The sequence below is a fragment of the Plectropomus leopardus genome, chromosome 23 (assembly GCF_026936395.1).
Source record: "Plectropomus leopardus strain MGB_pleo_1.0 chromosome 23, ASM2693639v1, whole genome shotgun sequence".
NCBI classification, from domain to species: Eukaryota; Metazoa; Chordata; class Actinopteri; order Perciformes; family Serranidae; genus Plectropomus; species Plectropomus leopardus.
In genome coordinates, this window is record NC_142198.1 from 11523381 (window position 1) to 11549213 (window position 25833).

The 25833-nt window shown below is 40.3% G+C and overlaps 1 protein-coding gene across 30 annotated transcripts in view; it reads right to left on the reverse strand.

Moving 5' to 3' along the window:
- The window catches only part of LOC121961980 (receptor-type tyrosine-protein phosphatase delta-like), a 406358-nt gene that overhangs the window by 276593 nt on the left and 103932 nt on the right, over positions 1-25833 (reverse strand). For all 30 annotated transcript variants that reach the window (XM_088073842.1, XM_088073833.1, XM_088073840.1 and 27 more), the window contains exon 4: positions 6259-6282. The gene's annotated coding sequence lies outside the window, so the exon portion shown is untranslated. The remainder of the gene's footprint in view (positions 1-6258; positions 6283-25833) is intronic.

The window sequence follows — 25833 nt, forward strand, 5'->3', positions numbered from 1 at the left end:
GTCTCAAAGGAGACCATATGACTTCAGCTGATATCCCAACAGATATTCTTGGTAATGCAGGAAGCTTGATTCTGCAAACAGTTAAAATATTGTTACTGTAGATGTAGAAACTGTAGAACTGAGAGGAACCTTATCTTTATAATTTTAATGGATAAACTTCAGTATCTTTCAACCTGGGCCCTATTTTCCCCCATTTTTGTGTCCAATTAAGTAATGGGAGCATCAATTTCTGAAACTGGTTCAGTAGTGAGAGAAAGCATTGTAGCTGACAGCTGCAAAACAGGTTGCAGTGTAACCACTCAGGGCATTTAGAAATCTCAATTTGGAGACACTAAAAGTGATTTTTTGACACAGACAGGCTCAGATCATTATCCCAAGTGTTTGACAGCATTATGACAAGGATCCCTACAGAGATAGACCTTCTTGTGAAAGAGAAAAAACATTTTTGTTTAGCCAGAAACAGCCCTCAAATCATTATTGTCAAAGCCACCAGATTCCATTTATTTAAATAATAATTTTGTTTTCATAAAACTCAGTTCATTCACATTCAACAAAAAGATTGGTTTGGTTGAAATAAATCCTTAAGTCACTGAATCAGATGTAAAATACACTGGCTCTCTACACTCTAAAAATTGCTTTTTTATTAAAGTAGAGTCTCTCGATCCTTTCTGTAATGTTGCCAAATTCTTAAAATAACAACACAAGCTTGTCAGTGGAAAATTGATGGTGTACAAATGCTCCAAATAGGTACATTGAAGACTTTTTTTTTTTTTTTTTTACGGCTGCTAGCTGCAGTCCTGTCACTCAATACTGGACCAACTACAAAAAAAAAGTTCCCTCTAGTCACATATGTCCAATAAAAAAGGTTGAAAAATATCAGTTACCCTTTAAACATTACAAGCAGATCTTGGGCTTGCAAGCTGAATAGCAAAAAAATACACTGCAGCAACATAAACAACACCTTTCTGTACATGCTAAATGTGTTCCTAGTAGCAATTATCTTGTCAATATAAAATAGCAGGATGAATCAAGTAGATTCCCTGATTGTTTCTCAACCAAGCTTTGCCATGGCTGCAGCCTTAATCAGCTGAGCCTATTGTGTCAGTCGTTTGACTGCTTTTGTTCATTTAATGACCAAACCCTGAAGACAGAATAGAAAATTATATTTTTGAAGAGCGGGCTAATTAACGCTGCTTATTAGAGAGATGTCAACACAGGAATAACAATAGAAAAGGGAAGGCTAGAGGGTGTTGGGTGGGATGCATGCTGTGACATATCAGAGGTTTTATACATGAGTTGAAACTTAGCACAAAAGGGGTGTCAAAACTGAAAGTAAGAGAGAAAGAGCAAATTTAAAAAGCACTGGGGGTGATTATGACACAATATTAATTCCTTGCTGAAAAACAATTAAATATAAAGGAATGTCATCAGTGTAAGAAAATGGCACTGGCCTTGAGGAAAGGTATCACAAGTCCTGACATGACAGGATTTACACAATTAGGCTTTTTATTTAAAGCTGTGGCTATTGCCTCGAACCATGAATTGATGTTCATAATACATTAGTCCAGTGTGTTAAGGACAGAAACACACCAATATGTAACAAATTGTTTTTGCCTCAGGAGAGAAGCTTTTCATCATTAGCAAATCTTCTGCTACTGTGTATCCACACAGGAGGTGAAGCTAATTTTTGTGGAGCGTCTGATTTGTGTCCAACACCATGCTGTCATGTTGGTCCGTGGAAGACTGAGCCACTTGCTCAAGCAAACAAGGCTTTGATTGACATTCAGCTTAATGTAGGAATGCAACACATGGAGGGTCTGGTAAACACGCTTTCCTTCCAATGTTGGAATAGAGTGTCTTACCGGGGCGGTTAGGTTGGGATGGCAGTGGAGGTTGTTATTAGTGGGAGAGAGAGGAAAAACAACACCTTCTTGACACTGACATAGTTACTGATATTGCCTTGTGATTTCTCTCCAAATGTAAAAAAACAATATTATTATATTATTTTACCATGCCCGGCAACAGTCATGTTTAACACTTGATATCTCCTTAAAGACATAAAAAAGCAATAATTAAAGAATAAAGGATCATATATAGTGTTAGGGAGTTAGGGCCAACCGTAATCCTAGGCATGGTAATAAATTAATAAGTAAATAAATTACTGCAGAGCTTTGAAATAACATAAAACAGATCAAACAGGCAGCGCGAGATCTCAAATTGGATGCCCACTGCCCCTCAGCACACACTCAAACACACACACTTTGTCCTGTGAAGTGAGCATCAGATGCTTGGCTGCAGAAGCACTCATAGAAGAGGAAGGCAGGGAAAGAGAGAGAGAGGACACCTTAATGTGCCTTCACCATATGCTGTTAGCTACTGATGGATGCCGCTCTCCCCAGGCGCTGGAGCAACTTATCGCGTTTGCCGGTGACACCGCCGCCACTGATAAAGTTAAAGATAAGCCATCTGTTCGTAACAGCAGCACCGCTTCCATTGCAGGGAGAGGGGCATCCATGTGTACACTGATGCTGCGTGGTGTGTTTGCCTAAATTACTGTTGCACAACACCCTCAAAGCATCTGTATGTGAATAGTATGGATAGTCACATGTTCGATCATCTGCCATGATGAGTGATTATCACATATATATCAACGCGGCAGTATCAAAAATAAGAGACAGGGAGAGACACGCTCTGCTAACATAATGCAATGTAAGCAGATCTCTCAGAGGCGGCTGTAAAAGTGAATCTGTCACTCATGTCTAATTACTGAAGAATGTATGCAAAGTCACACTAACAAGCTATCAGTCACATTTCTTATTACGAAAGTACCCCGCAGTAGTTGCTCTTGAATAAAAAGAGAGGGAAAAATCAACATATAGCAACTTTAAGCTCCCTCAAGAGCTTTTGATCGCCAGGAGGCTTTTGACACGCTTGAGAAACTCACCATTAGCGAAATGGCCCGTTACCCAGAGGGCACAGCTAAAAGAAAGAAAGCGCTAACATTAAGACCCACCACAGGAACAAGCTTTGGTTGTTCTCTAATGGTTTGGGGTTATGATTTCCCGCTTGCTCTCCATACAAGCATTCCTGTGAGGGCAAGATCATTGCTAAAATATATATTCTGTTACCTTTGACTTATGTGTTTTCTATTTAAAAAGCAGCACAACACCTCTAAACACAAAACAAACATAATTATGGATAATGCACATAATTATCAAAAAAAACATATGATTCTAATTTTTGTTCTTGATATTTCAAATAGTACATAACAGCATTTTTCCAGGGCATGAGCAACCCAGATGGAGACTTGAAAGTGTTGTACTATCCATGAATAGCATTGTTCTTGTCCTCTGAGAGATGAATAAACCAGAGCCATTTCAGAAGAATCCACTCCTGAGTATTACAAAGCGACCAGTGCTTTGGATACTGTCCGTGCTGGCCTTTTATATTATTTTTTTTAACCAAGCACAGATCTACTTTTAGACTTCAACAGCGTAATGGTATTTGCTTAACTGAGCAGCCAGCAATCACTCTCTTCTGTGCCAGTGTCATATCACTGATCAAGTGTGGCTCAGTTCCTGTCTGAGAGGAGGGTTGCCAGACATAATGCAATAATAACTGGTGCACAGCTTGTCTAAGAGAACCAAGGTCCTATTTCACTGCCGACGATACTGGGATGAACTCTTTGTGCTCTTTCTCTCTCATTCTCGCTCTCCTTAGCAGCTCTGAAGCCCTTGAGCTTCCGAGAGCATAATGAGCCAATTGTAATTCCTCGCCTATAGCTTTGTATTGAAGAGTGTATGAACAAAAAAAATAAAAAATACTGGACGTTTCTAGTTTGAGTCAAAAGACTGGGCTTCAAGGAAGAATCTAAAGCAAAAACATGCTTTTGCCTTATTATTTCATGATGAGGACAGACACAACCGCCTGTACCGAAATGTAAAGGAAAGATAAGAGAAACTTTGCAAGTATAAAATTCTGATCTTTATCTCTTTTTCTCACATCAGCAACGCAGCTGAATCTGACTGCAAATTGAGTTTAGTGTTAATTAATAGCTGCTGAATGTCTGGAAATAGGAATAAAATTTGAGTTAAATGAAGAAGGCTATTCTACAGCACTTAGCGACTGCGTCTGCATCGGCCACTGTTATCATATGATAAACATCTTTAAAGCATCCATTATCTAGACATTATTTAAAGCTTTCATGGTAACAGGTGGCTTTAATGCGATATGAATTGCTGACCTTGAAAGGAGGTAAATGCATCAACTAGATGTGATATGTTAAAAATCTAACAGCTTTTAGTCTCGACAAAGAGCACTCCTCTTATCCGACATAGTGGACGTGAACCTGCACTGCTCCCCCACAGATGCCTAGTGTGATGTTTGACAGATTTCTCCCTCTCCAGCTAGGCTCACAGTAAATGTCCATCTGGCAGCTTCCCATGGGTACTTATTATTCTCAGCTAGCCAGGGGTTTTCTGTTTCCGAGCAGTCAGCCAGCGCCTGCCTCAAAGAGTTGAGAGTCGGACCAGAACTGCTTGCAGATGCTCTGCTGGGTAGCCAAACTGTGCTAGTGTAGTGGCATGGCACTGGGTTTTCAATTACACAATGAGGTAGCAGTCTGCAAAAACTGTCCAGAAAGCCAAGTGCATTGAGAATGTATCTGAGACAAAACACCAGCAAAGTAAGGGTACAATCGGGGTTTGCCAGTTTTCTCATTTGTCCAATTCATTTGCTCCACCTTGAAGATGAGATGAATGATTTTCCCCTTATGAACAGATGCTCAGAGCCATGGGTAGTGTTGAAAGGTCCTGCTGTCCTGGTCTGAGCCCCTGCTATAGTGGATTCAGTCATGCAGTTGACCTCTATCACATGCCTGCAACCCGCTGAGTGGTCTCAAGAAACAGTCAGACAAAATCATAGGATGCCACACTCGTCTCAGGATTCAACAGCTTAGGTCAATTCTCTCTGGGTTCACTTGTTTCAACCAGTTCAATTGTTCCCCAGTTCATGAAGCCTGCTGGTCTGCTGTTGGTCTTCACTAGTGATACAATCCAGAGTTTGCTTGTGTAGTCTTTGTGCGATAAAGACTGTGTTTACTGCCATTGATAGGAAAAGTGATTGGCCAAAAGAGGAGGCAAAGGTTGGCTCCTGATTAACTCCCTTCTTTATTATTCATATACAGTACTGAACACAAGTCTTTAGCCACCTTAAACTTTGTTATTTTGGCAAGGTTATAATGGTTATATATGTTTTTTTTCTCAGTAGTCTTTTTACTACATTTTTTGTATGCAGTATTAAAAACACAAATATTTCAGTAAAATCAACTTAAGCAGGCTTAAGTTGCAAGCATTTAGTGTGACCTTCCTTTCCACTTAGCATGACATGAACTCTCTTGAGGAGAAAATATGAGGTTTACAATACTAATCTTAAAAGAAAACAACAAATCTATGGTGGCCTGAGACTTTTGCACAGCACTGTAGGTGCACAATTGAATAATTCCAGCCTTGTACTGCTGTTCTGCTGATCTCTGGCCAACTCATATTGGTTGATTCGAGCACAGCTTATTGGTGTATTCCTAGGTTATGATATTGTAATTTTTTTTAGGCAAACCACTTGTAGATTTGGACTTCGGTGCTGATGTGAAAGTGCCTTATGTCTCTCTGCATGCCATTATATGAATATAAAGTGGAAAAAAAGATGAGAAGGTCCCCGAAAGACGTCTGTCAAGTTATCCCCTGAGAAAAGGACATCCAAGGCTATGTCAACATATGGACACCGTTGGTGTCCACAGTACTGGTGGTTTCATGTTGACGTGAAGTTGGGAACAGCGGAAGGCTTCACAGCTTAACATATGAGATATTTCCAAACACCCACCACAGTGTGGAAACAGACACCATCCGTGCTATGCTTGTTTAAGTCAACACTGCCGGCATAGTCTTTGAACAATCTGGGCCATTTGATTCTCATTTGAATAAAATTCAAATTGAAGGCACAGAGCACACAATCGGCTTGCCAGGAAAAAAAAACCTACCATTGTGTATTCCCATGCACACATGTGGGAAAATGGGATGGTTGAGGACTGCAGAGCATTGCATACCTTACTGAGCAAACAGCAGCACCTTGTTGCCGATTTGACTCCTCCCCCCCCAAGCTCCTCCATATTTATGCATTCACATCACTCCCAAACACACATGACAACTCAAACATGACTCTCGCTCTTGAGAACAGTGCAATGAAAAATGAAATGAGTCTTACCTAGTGTGGAGTAGTTGGTCACATCTGTAAGCGGGCCATTGGGGAAAAGAGGGAGAATGGGGGAAATAAGAGGGGGAGAAAGAGAGAAGAGAAACGTCAGCAAATTACAATGTACAGCAAGCTAAACTTCAATGCAGGCTGTGGCTGTCACTAGCAGCTCTGAAAAATGATGGTGTCCCAGCATAGTACCGACTGGGGTTAAGAATAGTCCCTGTCAAGAGGAGGACATCATTTATTAATCGAGGGACATGAAACGTCTGAGATAGTTTCCCCCGAGGATCCAAAGTTTGCACAACTTGCATTAATATTTGTCAGTGATTCAAGATTTTGAGGATGGGGGCAGAGAGGATGTAGGCAGAAACCTAATCTATTAACGACAACTTTCTTTTTTTTTTTTTTTTTTTTTTGGTAACATAACCAAACAAATGTGCTCCCGAAAACATGCATCACAGTGTTCCTCTCTCTCCATATGTCTAATTTAGTAGCCCTCGGATATCTCTCACCCCGTGCACCCTGACCTTTGCTACATTTCCCCAAGCTTGTTAGTTTGACAGCAGACGTCCAAGGTTCCAACGACATAATAAAATGCCAGTCCCGCACTACCCCTAAAGACCTTAGGGTGGCCCGAGCACAAACAACAAACCAATACGCTTGGGGGAAAAAAAAGCAACATTTAGCCACATTTTCACCGCGTCGCCGCCCAGCAGAAACCTAGAGACCTGCCCTCGCCTTCGCTTCCCTGTACCAACTCTCTGGCAGCCTGAGAAATATATACTGGATTTCCATTACAGCACACTTTTTTTACAATTAAAGTGGTCCCTCTACGAATGTACTCTTCTAAAGTACAGTTTTGCTTTCTTGTAAATGTGCAATAAAACAAGGAAATGGAGTGAGCTGACATAACGGGATGTAGTGTGAAGGAAATGGTAGACTCAGGACTAAATCTGAGTTGCAGTTGCTTACCGGTGCAGTCTAGTTGTGTTGCTAAGCAGAATTTGCCAGTAATATGATTTATCACCAATGATGTCTATCCCCCCTGCATTCATTTACATTTTTGGTGCGCGTGCAACAAATCCCAAAGGGATCAACGGTGGAGGGAGTGTGATTACAATATCTGTTTTGCTCGTGAGAACAAATCTATTTTCAGGGAGAGGAGGGGGAAGACCGGGGTTCAATCTCTGGGACGCTCATTACCATTCTGTCTGACACACATTCACACTCGCTGCTACTGTTGTTGCTAAACAGAGAGCTCAGCTGAGGACCTTGAAGCTTCATGCCGGGAAAATTGGACCCAGGGGAGGGGGATGGCAGGGACTGATGTCAGACTTCAAGAGCCACTAGAAGCACCTGGGGTTTCAATGACATTAGCATCAGAGTTGTTTGGTAGAGAGAGACCGAGACACTTGAAGGGACAGCAATGAAAGACAATAACAAAAATGGAGAGGAGACGAGTGGGATGTGGCAAAATTTTAAATGTGATACATTCTGGCAAAAAGTGCACAGAGTACTAAGGCGCATGTAAATTTGAAAGAATCACACCAAAAAAATGGAGGCTTTTTTGTTTTGCAGTGCAGTAACTATTATTGATTTTTCCTCAGTCCAATGGTGGAAATTTGGCAGCTTGGCCAATCAAAAGCAGTGGAGGTAGCGTGGGCCTAAGTGGATTAGACTAGCGGAGATGGCGGAGGGGGGAATCTAGAGGGAGAAACCAAAGCTCTGGTGGCTTCAATAAACCCACTCTGTGAACCAGGGAAGAGATGGAAGACGGAGACACTTTTTCCACCCTCTCTCACCCTCCTGTTTTAAGCAGATAAGCTGCTTCCAGGGTCTTAGTTATGCTGTGTAGAACCCACAACACGATATGGTAACTTTTGACAAGGCAAAGAAAAGCTGAGCAGCCTGCTCCTCATGTTGTCTTTTCTATATTGACAAGAGGGATTTGGGGATGTTTGGAGTGGTCAGTGCTGGGGGGGCCGGATTGCAAAAAGCCCCTGTGATACAACATACTGAGCATATCAGCGCGCAGACATGGGTTTTAGTGAAGGCGTGGACTCAATTTTGGAAAGTTGTGCTTTGGCTAGCTGTTGTAATAAGGCAGAAATGGCTATGCCAAGATGAGGAACTGGCAGCCACACCGTGAACCCTATTCCTTCTAGATTTAAGGGGACTCTTTGTTGTATTTCACAATTTCATTGAGTAGTTTTCCCTTGATATTGCCATTGCTCACCGTGATATCTCCTGTGCCAAAATTGGCTGTGGAAGCAGTACATGTGAACGATTATGTAGTTCTGTAGACCTCAAATTATATTACAAGCTTCAAGCTTCCATTGTAACTACACTTACAATATCAAATAAGAGCTCATAAAGACACTATACACCCAAAATCAATAATACATGTATTTATTTTTTATATATTTTTTTAATAATACTATTTATCAGTCTAGATTGTTTCTGTGTGAGTTGCCGAGTGCTGAAGATGTCAGACGTAGAGATGTCTGCTTTCTCTTGAATAAAACGGAACTACATGGCACTTGGCTTGTGGTGCTAAAAGAGCCAAAAATACATTTAAGAAACTTAACATCAGTGTCTCTTTCCAGAGATTATGACCTGTTTACTCAAGATAATCCCCATAACTTGTTGTGAGCAATTTAATGGAGGAGCTATTTTCTTTTCCCCGAACTATTACTGCCAGTCACCGTGCAGAAGGAAGCGTTCATGTACTGCTTAGCACCTGATCTGTCATTTCAAAATACATTTCCACAATAACAGAGTACACTCTGAATGCTCCCTACCTTGGAATATGACAGTTCATCTCACTTGTTATTATTTGAGCATTTAATTAAAATGCAGCTCATCATGTTAAATGTATCAACAACACGTGTATTTACAGTTTTCACACATCTTTTCACTTTAAGAATACTGATTTGTAAAGAAAACATGGCGACAGACATAACACTTTGTCCAAAAATGTGGATTAAACTTAGTGAGACATCATCTGCCCTTGGTGGGATATTTGCGGTGCTGTGTATTCAGTCCTCTGAGACTTTGCGGCTCTTGTACAAGGACATCAGTTTCCTCAGGGGAGATTCTTTTTGACACAGCCGGTCTTGACTTTCCTCATTCATCACATAACAGTCAGTGCACCACGGCGGGGACAACACTGCATTTTAAGGGAGTTGGAGGAGCTGGTTTTGTTTGGTCACTGACACTTATCCCTGTTGCACTGCTGTTGTATCAATTTTTACATAAAACATATTATCTCTATGTGTTAACTATAATCCCCATGAATGATACAATTTTATCAGAATTTGCAATAAGTAATTTGCAGCTTTTCTATGCAGTAATTACAAATTACACATTATCCCTTTAATAATTACCCAAGATATAATTCACCATATTTTGATCTAGTCTTAAATGTCCATAAAGATTATGACTTTTTATCTCCCATCACACAAATGATCACAGTATATCTGTAACGACTTGATGGGGCTGCTAATTATCAAGAGTGACTCAGTTCACCCTTCCACCCCTCCAATTTCCACCTCCTCAGAGATGGAGGACCAATGATCAGAATGACAGCAAATTTGATTCTGAGGTCAGTTGAGGAAAAAAGCTGTATTATTCTGCATTTGATAAGTATCTTAAGTAGCTCCCATCTTTTCTTTCATTCTAAATATCTCTTCCCCTCGTTATCTACAAGGATCTTTTTGCCAGGCACTTCTTCTGTGTTTTAATAGGGAAATGTACTGAAAAATGAGACATTTATGGTGCGTTGCATTATCCTAAGCATGCATATTTCAATGCTATTAAACACTTAATGTCTAAGTGCACTTCCAGCCCACATACGTACACATACACTGGTATTGAGTGCATTGTAAATGTTTGAATTAAGTTTGCTAAGCCTCCCCCCTTGTACAAATAATGACTATAATTGTAGGCTAAAGTTCCCTCTTTCTAAAAAGACACCCTTACCTTTGCTACCATATTTTATTCAATAAGTCCAACCATTTATTTTTAGATTTTGAAGTCCTTTTTGGGGGGCTAAAAAAGCCATAACATAAAGATCAGTTTAATGACTCACGAAGCAGCTTACATAGAAGATAAAGGGTGAAAGTCAATACACTCATTATATTATAAAAGCACTCAACCAGTGTTTTGTTCAGACACACACAAAAACAAAAGAGAGTCTACACAGATAACAGATGTGACCTAAAAATCTGAAAGGAAAGTTACGTGGCACTTCATGAATTGCACCTGCTCAATAATGTTGCACCAGCCTCTACAATCATAAAAATATTGCATAGTATAATATTGTCTCCCCCCAAAAAAGCAATGTAAATTGCACAAAGAATAAAATACAGAGGAAATAGCAATGATAACAGCAAGAAGGATAAGATAAAAATAATGACAAGCAGCTCCTACACAAGGATAAAATAAGGAATAACCATAATAGAAAAAAGTGATAACCAAATGGTGTACATATTCCAATAGCACTTCTAATGAACGGTCCAGATCAAAAAATATAAAATCTATACCTAGTAGCAGATGTTTTAGTGGTGGCATGCTGCCACTGTTAATTGAATGTGAGGAAAACCCTGATTCAGCCAAGCCACTGCAATCGGGATCTATTTTCTTTCTGCTAGATTCACAGTGCTCTTCACAGATTAATTTAAATCAATCAGTCGATCTACCATTTTTCTTTCAAAAGAAAACATGTCAACGTAGGCAGACACACACACACACACACACACACACACACACACACACAAAGAGCGAGAGTAAGAGCGGTGTCCCTGAAATGGCTGCAGGACTGACTTGCTGCTAATTGGAAATCAAAAGCAATGGAGCTGGAAGGCAGCCCGAGAAGGAACAGTGGAACCTCCAAGCGCCTGTTGTCGGTCAATTTAGACCGTGACGAAAAAGGCCCTGTTCCTTGTGTCACCATTTAACCTATTCACCAGTGTGGAATAGGAGCAGCTGTTTTTTTACAGTACCACATAATGGGGCAAAATAGCTCTGGCTGGCCAAGCTCCAGCTAGCTGCAAAAAGGCCTCTATGCAGAGAGAGAGAGAGAGAGAGAGAGAGAGAGAGAGAGAGGTGTGAAGCAGACATTGCAGAAGAGAGAACAGTGCTGCCACGTTATCAATGATACTGAGAGAGCTTGCACCCTTCCATCTGAGCTGATATAAACATTACTTTTTTTCTGTTGCAACAAAGAATTATGAGGCACTGACAGAGGCTACAGATGGCCTGGGCTCACACAGACTGCAGAAGTATCTAGAAGTTTACACAAGTCAGACAAGAAGCCAGATTGGCTCCAAAACTGAGGCTGTTCTTTGAGAGGGGGAAAAATATTGCTCACTTGTTTTTAATCTCTCTTCGAGTCGAGGTGTGAACAAGTAGTTTGTGAGTGACAGCCTGATGAGCGCAGATATAGAAACTCCAAACTTCATCAGGCGCTTGTCAGACTCATCGCTGTCCGGTTTAAAGGCCGCTCAGGCATGACAGTACAGGAACAATGCTTATGTTAGCACCGCAGCAGATGTTCTGTTTATGTTGCAGCTGTCTCCTCTTTGAAAACAGAAGCGCTATGCCGTCACTCTCGATCTCTCAATCCCCCCCCCCAGTTCAGACTAGAGTCACATTAGATGATAAAAGATGACCTAATTGATATATAAAACCATGTATAATTGTACCTTTTTTCTAAAATAGAATTTTTTCAATTACTTTTTATTTTTTATTGTCATCATATCATTTCATTTATCTTACTCATTACATAGCTAATGTATTGATGACTTTCTTTTTGAAATGAAAAAATCCATGAATAGGTGTGTTGTTCAGTGATACGTCAGAATAACAATTAATCTATATATGATGATAAATGAATAACTGTAGTTACAGTAGAGATTTAAATCTTTCAAGTGTGAAATTGTAGAAAAATATATCTGATCCAATTTAATATTTAAAATTCTGCCTGCTATTTTAAAATTCCATACATTTTTCCTCCATTATAATTTCAAAATCCCTGAAAAGCAACAAAGGGCTTAGAAGCAACCAAACAAACAAACAAACAAGAAAAATCAAATACAGACAAACTAACCAAAAAAAAGGGAAAAAAAAAACAACAGAATGAAAAAAAATGACAAAATACAATGCAAGGACTAACATATTATCATAGATAAGTATATGTATACGTTTGTGTACACTTCAGACCTTTACACACATACACATGAAAAAACAAAACAAAAAGTGCAAATACAAAGAAGAAAGATTAAAAGAAGAAAGCACTCCCTAGATGGCTGTCAGACCTAATGTAGAGAATCAAATCACAATAGCTCCTATTCATTCATTCTTTTCCCATATCATAATAACCTGACCTCTTAAACCATCTTAAGATGTTTATCATAAAGACTTTAAATATATCTCTAGGATATTAAAAATATGTTTTTAGTCCTAATACCATCTGCTGTGCTATAAGAGTGCAAACAGAGAAAAAAATTAAATGAAAGAACATAGCTAAATCAAAAACAGCCATGGTCTGATGTATCTTCCCAGGGGCTGTGCCTATCCTCTTGGGTTTTAAAAAAATAATAAAAACTGGGGATTTAAGGGACTTTTTCAAATGCAGCTTTTTTTAAAGAATTCTCCCTGGCAGACCTTGATGAGTGATCAGAAGTTGGGAAGATCAGAAGCCTGTGGGCTCTATGCTGAGTTCTGACCCTGAGTTCAGCTACGTAGAGGTGGGATAAAGACTCTCTTGCCTGGGGAGAAGTAGACGGAAGGACAGGATAGAAAGGAAGAAATAAAAAAGAGGGTGAGGCAATAGCCTTGATGCCCATGGCAGCACAGCACCAGCTTGGCCCTTCATACCAGCCACTTGTGAAGACGGAGGGGGGGAAACCCTACAGGCAGTCGTATGTCGACTAGCGCGATCAAGGCCGGCTAAAAGAGGCCTGGATTGGAGTGGTTCCTCCAGGCTCTGGTGTGAGTAGGAGAAGCAAAGACTGAGAGGCTTTAATGATGTTTGACACTTTCCTCTCAACTCACAAATAGGGGTTCCTAAACATTGGCCTCTCGCAACATGAAAACCATTAGCAGAGGTCACAAGGACACGCCTGACAATTGACCGCATTTCCAAATGAAATTCATCAGGTCCAAGATCACAGTCATTTACGGCCTTGTTGTACCATAAACGCTCACGCTGATTCTCTCAAAAGCTCGTACAAAGGAGTCTTTTAAATCTCTGACTCAAATAGATAATTAGACATAATGAGTAAACAATGTGGCCGCGAGATGTGAGCGCGCTTATTGCTTTTTAATTGTGTTTCCCTCTGTGCACCAAGCTAGTTCTGAGAGCTCTGGTACCTGTGTGCGCTGGCCCATGTGAGGCCAGGTGCAGTCATTACCACGGGACAGATGGATCAGCAGAAGTGGTGCTCGTTTCCCTTGCAAGGCAACACGGTGTCTGCCATATGTAGGCTCATCATTAAAATTGACCTTTGACCTTCCAGAGGGTGCCTGTCATTCTAATGGAGTTAATTAAGAATGTCGACCAGTGTGTAGGATGTGGTATTTTCTCTCTGTGTTTGTGGATGTTATTGGTTTGTGAAGAGAGTAATAATGGTGTTTGTGTGTGTACAGTATTTGTGTGACAAGCGTGCATCCGTTCATGTGTGTTGGAGAGTGTTGTGCCTTTATATGCACGGGACTATGTCATCGTGCGCATGCGCGTGACTCTGGTGTCAGACGTGTTTAAGTTTTTGAGCTCCTTTTAATATTGCCAATGCAGCTCCTTTGAAAATTCATTAAAGTGCTCCGACCCCTCTGCCATCTGTGCGAGCGGGAGGGAGAGAGAGCCGTGCGAGGGAAGCAGCTGGGGAGAATGGGAAGATGAAAATTCTGACACGGGCAAAAGCATGCGGGCAAGCCCCTGGACACAGAATGAAGAGCCACTGATATGCCAGCTTTGAACTGCTATTTATTTATTCCAAGACCTTATCTGAAGGCTGGATTCAAATTTAGATTCTGATAAAGACTGGTAGTCGGGTCTTGCTCTGGATAAAATTTGAAAGACAAATGGCAAGCGTTGCGTAACCATGATGCTAATAAAATAATTTGAAAAAGAAAAAAAAAAATCCCTTAGAGGTCTAATTAAAAATGCTACACACAATGCTTAGTGTCAAGCTAAAATGCAATTAACTCCACAATTACATATAGTATATTACCAGAGGAAGAAGGCTGCCCGATTATACTCATAAATCTCCATTGCTGATGTAAATTGCATATACGAATAAACACAGCGGAGCCAGATTATCATCATATACCAGAGTTAAATGACTTCACACACATTTGGAACCTTTATGCCTCCGCGTCCGACAATTAGCTTGATTCGAGCTTCAATTTAATTCACCAGGACAACTCGTTATCCGTGCGACTCCTCCATAACTACCGACACTCACTGCAGTAAAGCACCTGATTAACAACGTTGCTGGCGCTCTTCTTCGAGGCTATCTTCAGCAACTGTCATTTTCCTGCCAGTTACTTCTCACAATAAAGCAATATCAGTTGCAGTGTTTATGCCCTGTAATCACTTTCTCCTACACCTGATCTCCTCTTCATAAACTCAGCGCGCCAACATTATTGCTGTTATAGTCGGAAATATGGAGCTATGTATTATGCATTAACGACGATCCCCCGGAGGGAGGGTGCACACACTTTGATGACACACACACACTCTCACACTCAAATGTCTGTAGGTATACTGTAAATGCATGCTAGAGTGTGCACACATTTCCATGCTTTGTTTCTTCCTCACACGTCAACACACACACACTTTAACATATGCCTCAAAGCATCGGGGTGTAATGCAGGCTGCATGCACTTTGCCTTGTCGCTCCCTTTCTGACACTAATCAACACCTCTCCTGCTATTAAAAATACCTCTCCATGCCTTTTGATCTGCTAACTATCTCATTTACATGACTGGCGCCCAGCAACAGGGCCTGGAGTTGGGGAGGTGTGACGACGTATGGTGTTGCAGGGAGGAGATGGGAGTGAAAAGAAAAAAAAGGAAAGAAAAGGAGGGGGGAAACAGTTCAGAAAGTAGAGGATGGCAGTTCGAGGAGCAAAGGCTTAGGCACTTGGGTATACATGTTTGTTTCTGGTATTTTCATTTTTGCATGTAATGCTACGATTAAACGTAGTTTAGCATAAAAAACATTCACATATTCTAAAAAAATGCAGCTAAATTGAGGGTAAGAATTCAAGTTGGTGAAGAAAATCACCAAAACCTTTGCTTCCTCTTCCCTCCACCTTTCTTCTCCTCCTCGCACCACCCTGTCCTCTCTTTCTCCTCTTGGCTGACTTTGTGTAGCGCCATGGGGCTTCCAGTGAGCCTGAGCCTCTTTGGCAAGACCTGTGAGCCTGGATGGCATTGAAGAGGCTGGGAATGGCGCATCTAGACGATGGGTGTAGTTGGGCAGTAACGGGGGGGAACAGGAGGGTGAAGAGAGAGAAGTAGTCAGCAAATGAGGGAGAGTGGGGTAAAAAAGATAGAGAATTTGTGGGAACCATTGTAGGTGGTTTCAATCATTCTGATGCCATCTGTCCCACTCTATTTTTTGCACTGACAGTGGATATTTTCCCTGGTGAGACGAGAGGAGTCTGTGTGCGAGTGTGTGGACGACAATGAGAGAGAGTGAAGGACAGAACAGTATGGGGACAGAAGAGCACAGCATGTTTATCTCGAACATACTGTATCCACATCTGAATTGTTTGACCCAGGTGGCTGATTGTATATGTTAGAGCAACATGTTCTCACTCCCAACATGTGACATATGGCAGCTTGGTAAGTGGCCCTACATGCTTCAAAGTATGACGTTCTTGGTATCCATCCATCTAGTTTTGGTATCTATCAGTTTTGGATGCATCAATTTCAACTCACTGAACATGCATAGAATACGTAAAATAAACTTCCATGTAATGAGACACCAAGGTTTTGGCACCAAAACTACTTCTAAAAAAAGATCATGGTTTGGCTTAAAATCAGTACATTTGTTCTGTAATGTAAATCACAAAATGTTATGAAGTTTAAAACAAAATCTCAACAATGACTTTTGGTTTCACACAGGACAAAATCAGCAGTCTCCTGAGTGAAAGTCCTATGTTTGTTTGACCTATGCATCATTCTGACCATCTCCCTGCATGGACATTCTCACTCATTAGACTTTATCAGTTGCCGTAAGCATCTGATATTGCCCCAGATGGGTTTACATTGGTGCGTCTCATACAGACTCTAAAGGGTGCCTTGTGTGTCTGTATCCAGCTGAGTCATCAGAAAAAATCTTTGCGTTGTACATGTCTGCAAACTAGGGATATCTTACATTTGTACATTTCATTAACATATTAACATCTCCAAAGTGATGTAGTTCTGACTGCATGTATATGAGATGACTTTGTCCACGGGAGATGGCGGGAATGGTGGGGATGGTGGATGGCACAAAACCTAGGTGAGACAACTGTCAAGCTGAACACCACTGTGCGAGATCAACAACAAACAAAACAAGTCATTTTTTAGCTAGACATTGGTGGCATGTCCAATTGTCATATCAAAATCAGGTATTTTAAACCAAAAAATGATCTTTTCCTAACCACAACCAAATGACTTTTGTTCCTAAACATGAGCAGAGTTCCAACATTTCCAATACATAATGATGTACAATGTTACATAAGTTTGGTTTGCAGAAATATACAATGCCAATATTTATTTTTGGCAAATTGGTTGCGGTATTAGATGCTGAGAGTAAGCTGCAGAATTTGACACCATGGAAATGAGAATGGGTTGATGAAGAATGTGACTTATGATAATTATAGGTATTGATTATTTATCTAAATAGATAAATAGTCCTTATCAAACAATTAAAGTCGAAATTCAGAAAGTCCATGTCAGAAATTAGTGAACAATGCTCATGTACTGTAATTCTTCAGAGTTTAAGTGATGCCTTAAATTTATATTTTCCTTGCCAACCGTCCAAAAGCCAAAAGATGAATGCGCACTAAAGTCAGCATGCTAACAGTGACAGTAGTAACATGCTAGTATTCAAGAGGTGGAATGTTCAACATGTTCACCATCTTGGTTTGGTTTGTTAACATAGCTGCTTGCTGGCAAGTGCGGCTGAGGCTGATGGGATTGTCATTAGTTTTGTAGATATTTGGTCCTAAACCAAAGTATTGGGCCAATAAAACTTCTGACTTTATGATGGCACTAGATAAAAACTTGAAGTTATTAAAATTCACTCTGAGGGGGAGTGTGTATGAATTTTCAGCACACCCAGAAGTTGTTGAGACATTTCACTCCAAACCATAGATTTTAAGTTTATTGTACTGCCAGAGGAAAAGTCAAAAGATCACCTTTGGGGTTCATAAATGTCTGTACAAAACTGACAATCCATGCAATAGTTGTTGAGATATTTCACTCAGGACTGATGTGGTAGACTGACTGATCGGCAGACATAGCCATCCCTTGAGGCATGCTGCTAGTAAGACTAAAATATTGTGAAATATTCCCATATTTGGGAAGCTGATAGAATTTTTCCTTGATAAATTAATTCAATTAATAATAAATGGTCTGAATTGATTAATTTCTTGTCATTTGAAATAGTACTTGTATGTGTTAATTTCTTCTGTGTGTGTACCAGTCCCTGGTGTGACTTGCCTTCACTACCTCTACACTGTTGAGATGCATTGCACCTGGTGTCATCTCCCTGGCTGGTCACTGTTACCCACCCACATCCTCAGGGCATTTAACTCACAGCACCTCTCTGCTTAAACATGCATGAAGTTATAACAGTGCTCCCCTCCACCTCCCAGCACTGACTGCTATCTCATTTGCTCTTTCAACTGGATCTTTCTGTGTCGCTTTCTGCCTTTGTCTCTTTATGAGCTCAGCCTGACTTTTTTTTTTCTCCTCTCCCTCCTCTTTCCCCCTTCATTACCTATCCTGCATCACTAGCATCTCTCTTTCTCTCCATACATCTCCGTTTCTCCCTCCTGGATAAAAGCCAGCACTGAAAAGGCCTCTTCATGTCACCCTGGTTGCTTATATAAAAATCCAGCTCTTCAAGATAAAAGGCTACTGAAAATAATACCAGCATTAGGGTTTCCTATTTCACAGCGTTTCAGTTCTGAGGGGTCAGTGAATGTGCCTGATGTGGAATATTGAATATGAAGATGGGAAAGCGCCATAGTGTTTTTTCAGCATGTTTGCTCAGTAAACGTGGTGTTATTGGATCTACAAGGCTGCTATAGCGGTTCAAGGAAAAGGCCACTGTCGGCTTACACTACACCTTAGAAAGAAATTGGGGGGAAAATAGAGCAAAATTCAGGGAAATGTAAACAGAGGATTGTGCAGAATAAGAGAATAAGAGAGAGAGGTTCAACACTCAAAAACAGAATGCTGACATAACATTGGAAATATTCATCACAAGTGGTGCTCCATGGAATTTCAAGGGATCACAAAGTCATTAAGATTCATCCTCTGGTTATCCGTTCCAAATTTAAAGGACAATCCATCCAGTAGTCTTTGAGACATTTCACTAAATACAAAAATGTAACGTCATGGTCTGGGTGTTTGGGAGTGGTTTGTACAAATTTCTTTTAATGGGCTTGTATAAGGTAGTTATCCTTAGTGAGTGTATTATATGCGGTAGATGTTGGTCAGCATGCCCCCAGTTTGGAGAATCAGACTGGAGTTCAACATTAAAGCTAAGCAATGTACTGATGTGGAAGGGGTCAGCAAAAAAACATATTTTAGCCACCGCAAAAAGTCCCGTCTAAAAAGAATTACTATAATATATACCTCTTTATCTCAGACAGTCCATTTCAACAGGGAATTGTTAATGGCTTTAGTTCTCCGTATATGCTCTCATCAAAGCCAATGGACTCCACTGACAAAACAGCCATTTAAACTCACTAAACATGACAGCTGCTGGCCTACTGCTGCTTTGATCATTTACTTAATTTGTGTTATTGTGCGACTTTGGTGAATCTGAACTAACCCTTTTAAATGCCAATTCACAACACAACCAAACTAACTTATTGAGGCAGCAGTTGATCTGCAGCTCCTTTCTTCAGCAGTAATGAATCACTTTTTTTCTTAATGGATCCTTGCTTCAAAGAGGGCGATAAAAAGCTTAATTTTCCTGTTGGAAATCACTGTCTGATTACAGGTAAGCAGCGAAAATACTCTCAGTATAGCATACCCTAAATCAGATATTGATTCTTTTTGTTTTTAAGTTAGACTTTTTTCAGGTGGTTAAAATACCTTTCTTCATGGACCCCATCCACAGCAGTAGATTGCTGATTCCAGCCTGCTTCTCCACACCAAGGATGTGCTGACCGACATCTACTGCGTGTTATACAGGGACAATAGAGTATATCATATCGAATCGTAACGCATCATATCGTAATACATTGACTATATAAGTAACTAACTAAGTAACTTATTAAACACCACTTCAAAAAATCTAAACTATCCCTTTAAAATGTTTCAGTCTGGACAAAAGTAGTGTTATGTATATATCAAAAATGCCATCCCTTGCGCATCATTGCTAACGTGGCTAAAATCTACCAAAAGATCTGCCAGTTGTTTTCATGCTAGCTGCTAATCCAATGCTGAGTCAAAGATTGCTTCCACTGTTTTGGATAATATTTCTCCAAGCAGCTACCCATGGCATCAATAGTTACAATACTCCCACCTCCCAATTTGCTGCACAATGAGAAATCAGCAACAATAAGGCTGCTTCGGGCTTGGAAGCAGTCTGCTGGGACCTGATTCCACCTAATAGTCTAATTAAAGCCATTGATTGATTATTTTAGCACACATGAGCAGTGGACAACTAACAACCACCCACAGGTCTAGTAATTAACACAAATTTGGAGGTATAGTTAACTCAGTCACCGTTTCTCCCACCTCATTTGCCGTGCAGTGGTATTGGGTTTTTTTTATCGACAGCGTTTGCTTGTGTGACCTTTCCGTGTTGTTTCTATTGTGTGGCATGTGCTCTCCTGTGACCAGCATTATCACTCCCGAGCATCTGTGTTCAATCAGCATTCAAATCTCCGTCCATTTTTTTTCCCTACACGCACAATGGTTCTGATGATTTGGGAGGACTAGGTGGAATACTGGGCTTTGCTGAATACCTCTGTGAGAGCTGTCTGGATTTGATGGCCCCCAGCGAGATCCATTGTCAAGATCACAAAAAGTCAGACATTTTACCTCTTCAGGCTCTCTGAGGCATGATTTTATATCCCGCTGTTTGTGAGTTGTGACTCTTGAACTTACTGAAGGGGAACCATATTTAATGAATACTGGTTCTCCAAAGAAGGGGAATAGGTTTTTTGAAGTGAATTATGTGTTTATAAATACGCTATGCTCTGATAGAGGACAGCACCTGTCTTGTGAAAATATATGCCTACGGATTTTTTTGTCCTACAATGCTCGTTTTATCTTTTGGAATAAATAGAAAGGGGGCATATGATAACAACATAATGATAACTGATTACTTGTGTTATAGAAAAAGACCAAACAATCATGTTTAAGTACATTTTTGAGGGTTGCTACCTGCTTACACAAGACAAATGAAAAGTAAAGAGAGAGTAGCAATTGCTAAAGCCCAGGAAGAAATACAGTAATATGCAGTCATAATCTAGCATGGCATAAGGAGAGGGGACTTAACCAGTCGGATATCTCAGTGGACAGGAGGGTAGATTAATTTGAATGATGCAGCAAATGGATCCTCCCAGACAGAGTTAAGCGCTAACAATAAGGAATCAAAGGTTAAGCCTCCGTAAAAACATAATAATAAACAAAAGAGGGAATATAAAATGTGAATTTGATCACAGGACAATGAAATTTAACAACAGAGGTCAAGAGGATTGTTGTGGCACAATGTGGGCTGACAGTGCTGTCATGAAAATTGGCGAGGACACAACTGGTTTTCACGTCACTTTCAGTGCAGAATAAAAAGCAGGGTGATTTATACTACAAAGAAAAATAGCAGGAAAAATGTGAATAGAAAAGAATAAAAAAGTGTCTGACACTGTCTAAGGTTACACATAGCTGAAGTACATTCAAAGGCTACATAATAAAGGTCCACATTAGTTTAGTCTAGAAATGTTGACTCAGAGAATAATGCTTCAGTAAGTGGAAGTGAGACACTGTGTAAGTTGTGCATGACTTAGAAAACTTTTACTACCTTATGTGACTGCTGAATCACCAGAATAAATGTTGGCATTTTACATTTCTGCAAACCAGATGGATATGTTACATTGGTATATATAATAGATATTGGAAATATTAAAGCTTTATGTTTCAGTCTTGTGAGGTGACAGTGCGGTTTAGGCACAAAAGCCACTTGGTTAGGCTTAAGAAAACATGTTTTGGCTAAAAATTGTCCTAACAAACACTGCTTGATGTGTTTCAAACTGTCTTTTAAAAACTCCCTTTTGCTGATAAAAGCTTCGCTACACACCTGTCCTTAAAAACACTTGCTTTTTTTCCCCATACAACTACAGTGTTTGTAGCAACTTTTGTTGCAACTTTTGTTGCTACAAACACTGCTTGACATGAACAAAACTGCTGTTAAAAAAAACACCGGCTTATGTCATTGCAAATTCTGCTGGACATGTTCACAACTGCCATCAGAAAAAAACTCACTTTTGACGCTGCAGACACCTCTTGTCATGTCCCAAACTGTTATAAATACACCTGCTTTTCTTGATATGTTCAGAACTGCTGTCGAAAAACATTGAGTTTTGTTGTTACAAAATCGCCTAGACATGTCCCACACTGCCATTAAAAACTCTGTCTTTTTGCTACAAACACTCCTAGACATGTCCTTAACTGTTGTTAATTACACCCACTTTTAAGGCCACAAACACCCCTGGATATGTCCCAAACTCTAAACTAAGTAGACCCGCTTTTGTCTTTACAAACATGCTTGGACATGTCTCAAGCTGTCATTAAAAAACAGCTACAAACATCCCTGATCATCTCCCAAATTGTCATAAAATACACCTGATTTTGTCACTCTGAATGTGTCCCAAACTGCTGTTAAAAAAATAAATAAATAAAATAAAAACACTTGTTTTGTTTTTATGTCCAGAACTGACATTAAAAAAAACACCTTAGCCTAAGTGTCTTGCCATTGATCAACTCACATGCGTGTAAAGTTGTATAGATGTAATCTGAATTATGTCATATTTATGAAACATACAAATGTAACACGTCCCTGGTTTGCAAAAATCTGGAATGCCAACATTGTATTCTGGTGACTGGGCTGCATTATATACTGTACCACTTGACCACAAATCCATATTGAACTTTAACAGTTTTTAGGTTACACTGTGTGCCTAAGTACAACACAAGTTAAGGGGCTAGAACCCATCTCTGTCCCTAATACACAAAAGATCCCTGTCCAGGCTAAATTGCTGTGCAATACACAATTGATAATTTAAACTAATTATGCAGAAAGTCCCCGGTAGGTTCAGAGTATCACCTGCTGTCACACAATTCATCATTTGGCTGCAGCCATTACTTTCAGCTGGCCTACATACAGGTAAAAAAAACACTTGAATGCAGTTTGATTTTCGCAAAACGTTTCTTACAGTAGACCAACAGCGGGTCTACACAATGTCTAATCACTTGTGTGCACCATATGAGAGAAAGGAGGAAGGTTTGTATATACTGGCAGAGAAAAGACATGTATTATGGCTGAGCCGCGCGTTAAGCTGCGTCCAGGTGTTCGCTTCATTCCAGGTGGCCATGTAATACTCTTGCCGACCCAGATCATGGCAATCACGGAGCTGGCAGAGATGGCTCATTGCCGACACCAGTGTAGTGCCCGGGTAATGTGCCAAGTTGGCAGCGACAAGCCTGAAAAGCAGGCGGGCAAACAGGCAGAGAGTCTCTAACGCTCCTGGAGTGGAAAGATGGTGGAGAACCTTTCATTTTCTTTTCAAAATTCATGAAAATGGCACAGTCTGGTGCGAGGCCTGTCTGATTTCTTTGACTTGTTGATGTCAGGGCTAGTGGTGGTGGTGCATCATGCTCTGAGCTCTGTGTATCAGATGATGAATGTTTTATCATCTCATTTAGTGGAGCCATATACCCTTTGCCATGACTCCGTCTTGCATTATTTTTATTTATTTAGATTTTTTTTCTGTTTTGGCACCACATTTTTTGTGTTTCAATAAGCATATCTTTTGTTAAAGATTGCCGACATGCTATATCATGTTCACTCAAAAACCCTCCGCCTGAGAGATGATCTTTATTAGCTCAGGATGCCAGAGTTATATGCAGCCTGATTCTGGCCTGTAGTGTCTCAGCGCTGTGTGCTCCTCAGTGTAAGTAGCTTGGCTGGCAGGCAGCCACAGACAAGCGCTGTGTTTCTGCTTGCCATCCTCTCATTTGACTGCATGGTAATTACCGTCTCAATGCGGTAAGAAAAAGCAGCTTTTGGTAGGAGGATTGAGAGAGAAAAGGAAAAAATGTGAGGGTGTGTGGCTTAGCAGCTTAATGAACATGTCAGATGTATTTAAACAAATGGATTACCACATCTGTACACACTCCGCCGGTTCGCGCTCGCTCCAAAACACTTACCAGTCTGTAGTGGCATGGTGAATGAAGACATATACTGGAGATATGCAGGGAACGGAACAGTAGTAGGGAATATAACACTCCTGCATTTGAAGGAAATCAGACCTGTGGCCAATCAACTCAGTTGCAGTTATATCTACATTTATGTCATCCTTTCACTTTGCTATACATATATAATATCCTGCTCTTATGTGGGTGGATATAGAAAATGCCATACATTGTCTTTAAATGTCAGATAATTGAAAGCATAAAAGACAAAGCCTGTTTCCATGACCCTCTCCAAAACAGACTTTCTACTCAACAGCGAACTAAGATCTTTAATCTTATTTCTATCAGTAACTATGTTGCTCTCAGATTCCATTTCTTGGAGCTTTTTGTCCTGACCTTACCTCGGCGCTCACCAGAGCTGCCCATGTCAATACATTGACTAAATGAATAATAGATGCTCTTTTGTGGCATCCTTGTGCCAAGGCGTCTTCTCTGCTTTAGAGGCTTACATGCGAGTAAAATTTGCTGTCTTTGGCAGAAAAGCTGACACAAATGTCACAGTAACATTTTTTCGTGTCATATTGAGAGGTTAATAATGAGGGTTATCATTTAGAGGGCGAAAACACTAATCATTCGACCTTTTCTTCCTGCCAAACTTGATGCAGAGAGGGAAATCTCACCTTGTAAACTACACACTCTAACATGGACCCTGTGCACTTATACATCCAGATATATTTCCATTTATGAAGCAATGTGCAAGGTGTAGATAACTTAAGAGTTATATCAGCACACTTGACACTTGCTCATGAACCTTGCTTAGGCCATAAGCTGTGTCTCGAGCTTTGTTTGTAGCCTTGAGGCATGTTTGTAAAGAAACATTATTGCCAGTCGGCTGTCATGAAATAATCCCTTCCCTGCAAGCAAGGAAGTGGTGTAAATTCTCAATAACCTCGCATTTGTGGAGGGCCAGAGGGCCACTTGGAAAAATATGCTGCTTTTTGGTGACTTCTTCATGTTGATTCTTTCTTCTTTAATCTTTGTTGAAGTGGGAACTGCTGTGTGACTGTATAACTTCACACTGTTCTTTCAGCACTGGTGTTTGAGCTAGAAAGTAAAGAAATATGCAATATTGAATCAAATACGAGAGCTCAACCAAGTCACCAGAATAAATGTCGGCATTGCGTGTGTCCTCAATCCATGGCTATGAAAAGTTTCTATGTTTCATTCGAAGCAGATGTAGGCACAAAAAACACAAGTGGTTAGGGTTTGGAAAATATCAGGTGTTTAACATACCCAATTTGGTTGCCACAAACATTGGCAGAGAATATCCGTACATGTGGTTGAAAAATACTTAGCTTTGTCACCACAAATGCAGCTGAATATGTTCTGACAGGATGTTAAATAACACTTGGTGTTGTTGCCACAGACATGGGGGGAAACATCTTGTCGTCTTGTTAAAATACCCAGTTTGGTCACCACAAATATGGCTGGAAATGTTTTGATTGTCATTAAAAAATACCATTTTTTGCCAAAAACAGGGCTGGAAATGTCTTTACATCTTGTTAAAAAATATCTAGTTTGGTTGCCACGAAAACGGCTGGAAAAGTCTCTTTGCGCTTTTAAAAAATACTCGGTTGCCACAAATGCAGCTGGAAATGCACTAATGTGCTGTTAAAAATATCCACTTTTGTTGTTTGTTAGTCTGAAACAGTGACCTGCTGCTGTTTGCTGCCTGGCATCCATCTCTCCTAGGTATCACACCATCCACCATCCCTTACTCCGTCTGCTGAGAAACTCAGGTCATACATCTAATCTGAACTATGTCACCTCGAAAATGTCGATATGATACGTATGAAACTTACAAATGTAACATATCAGTAAAAAGTACAGTGCAAACCTTTTATTCTGGCAGCTGGGATGGACATATTGTTA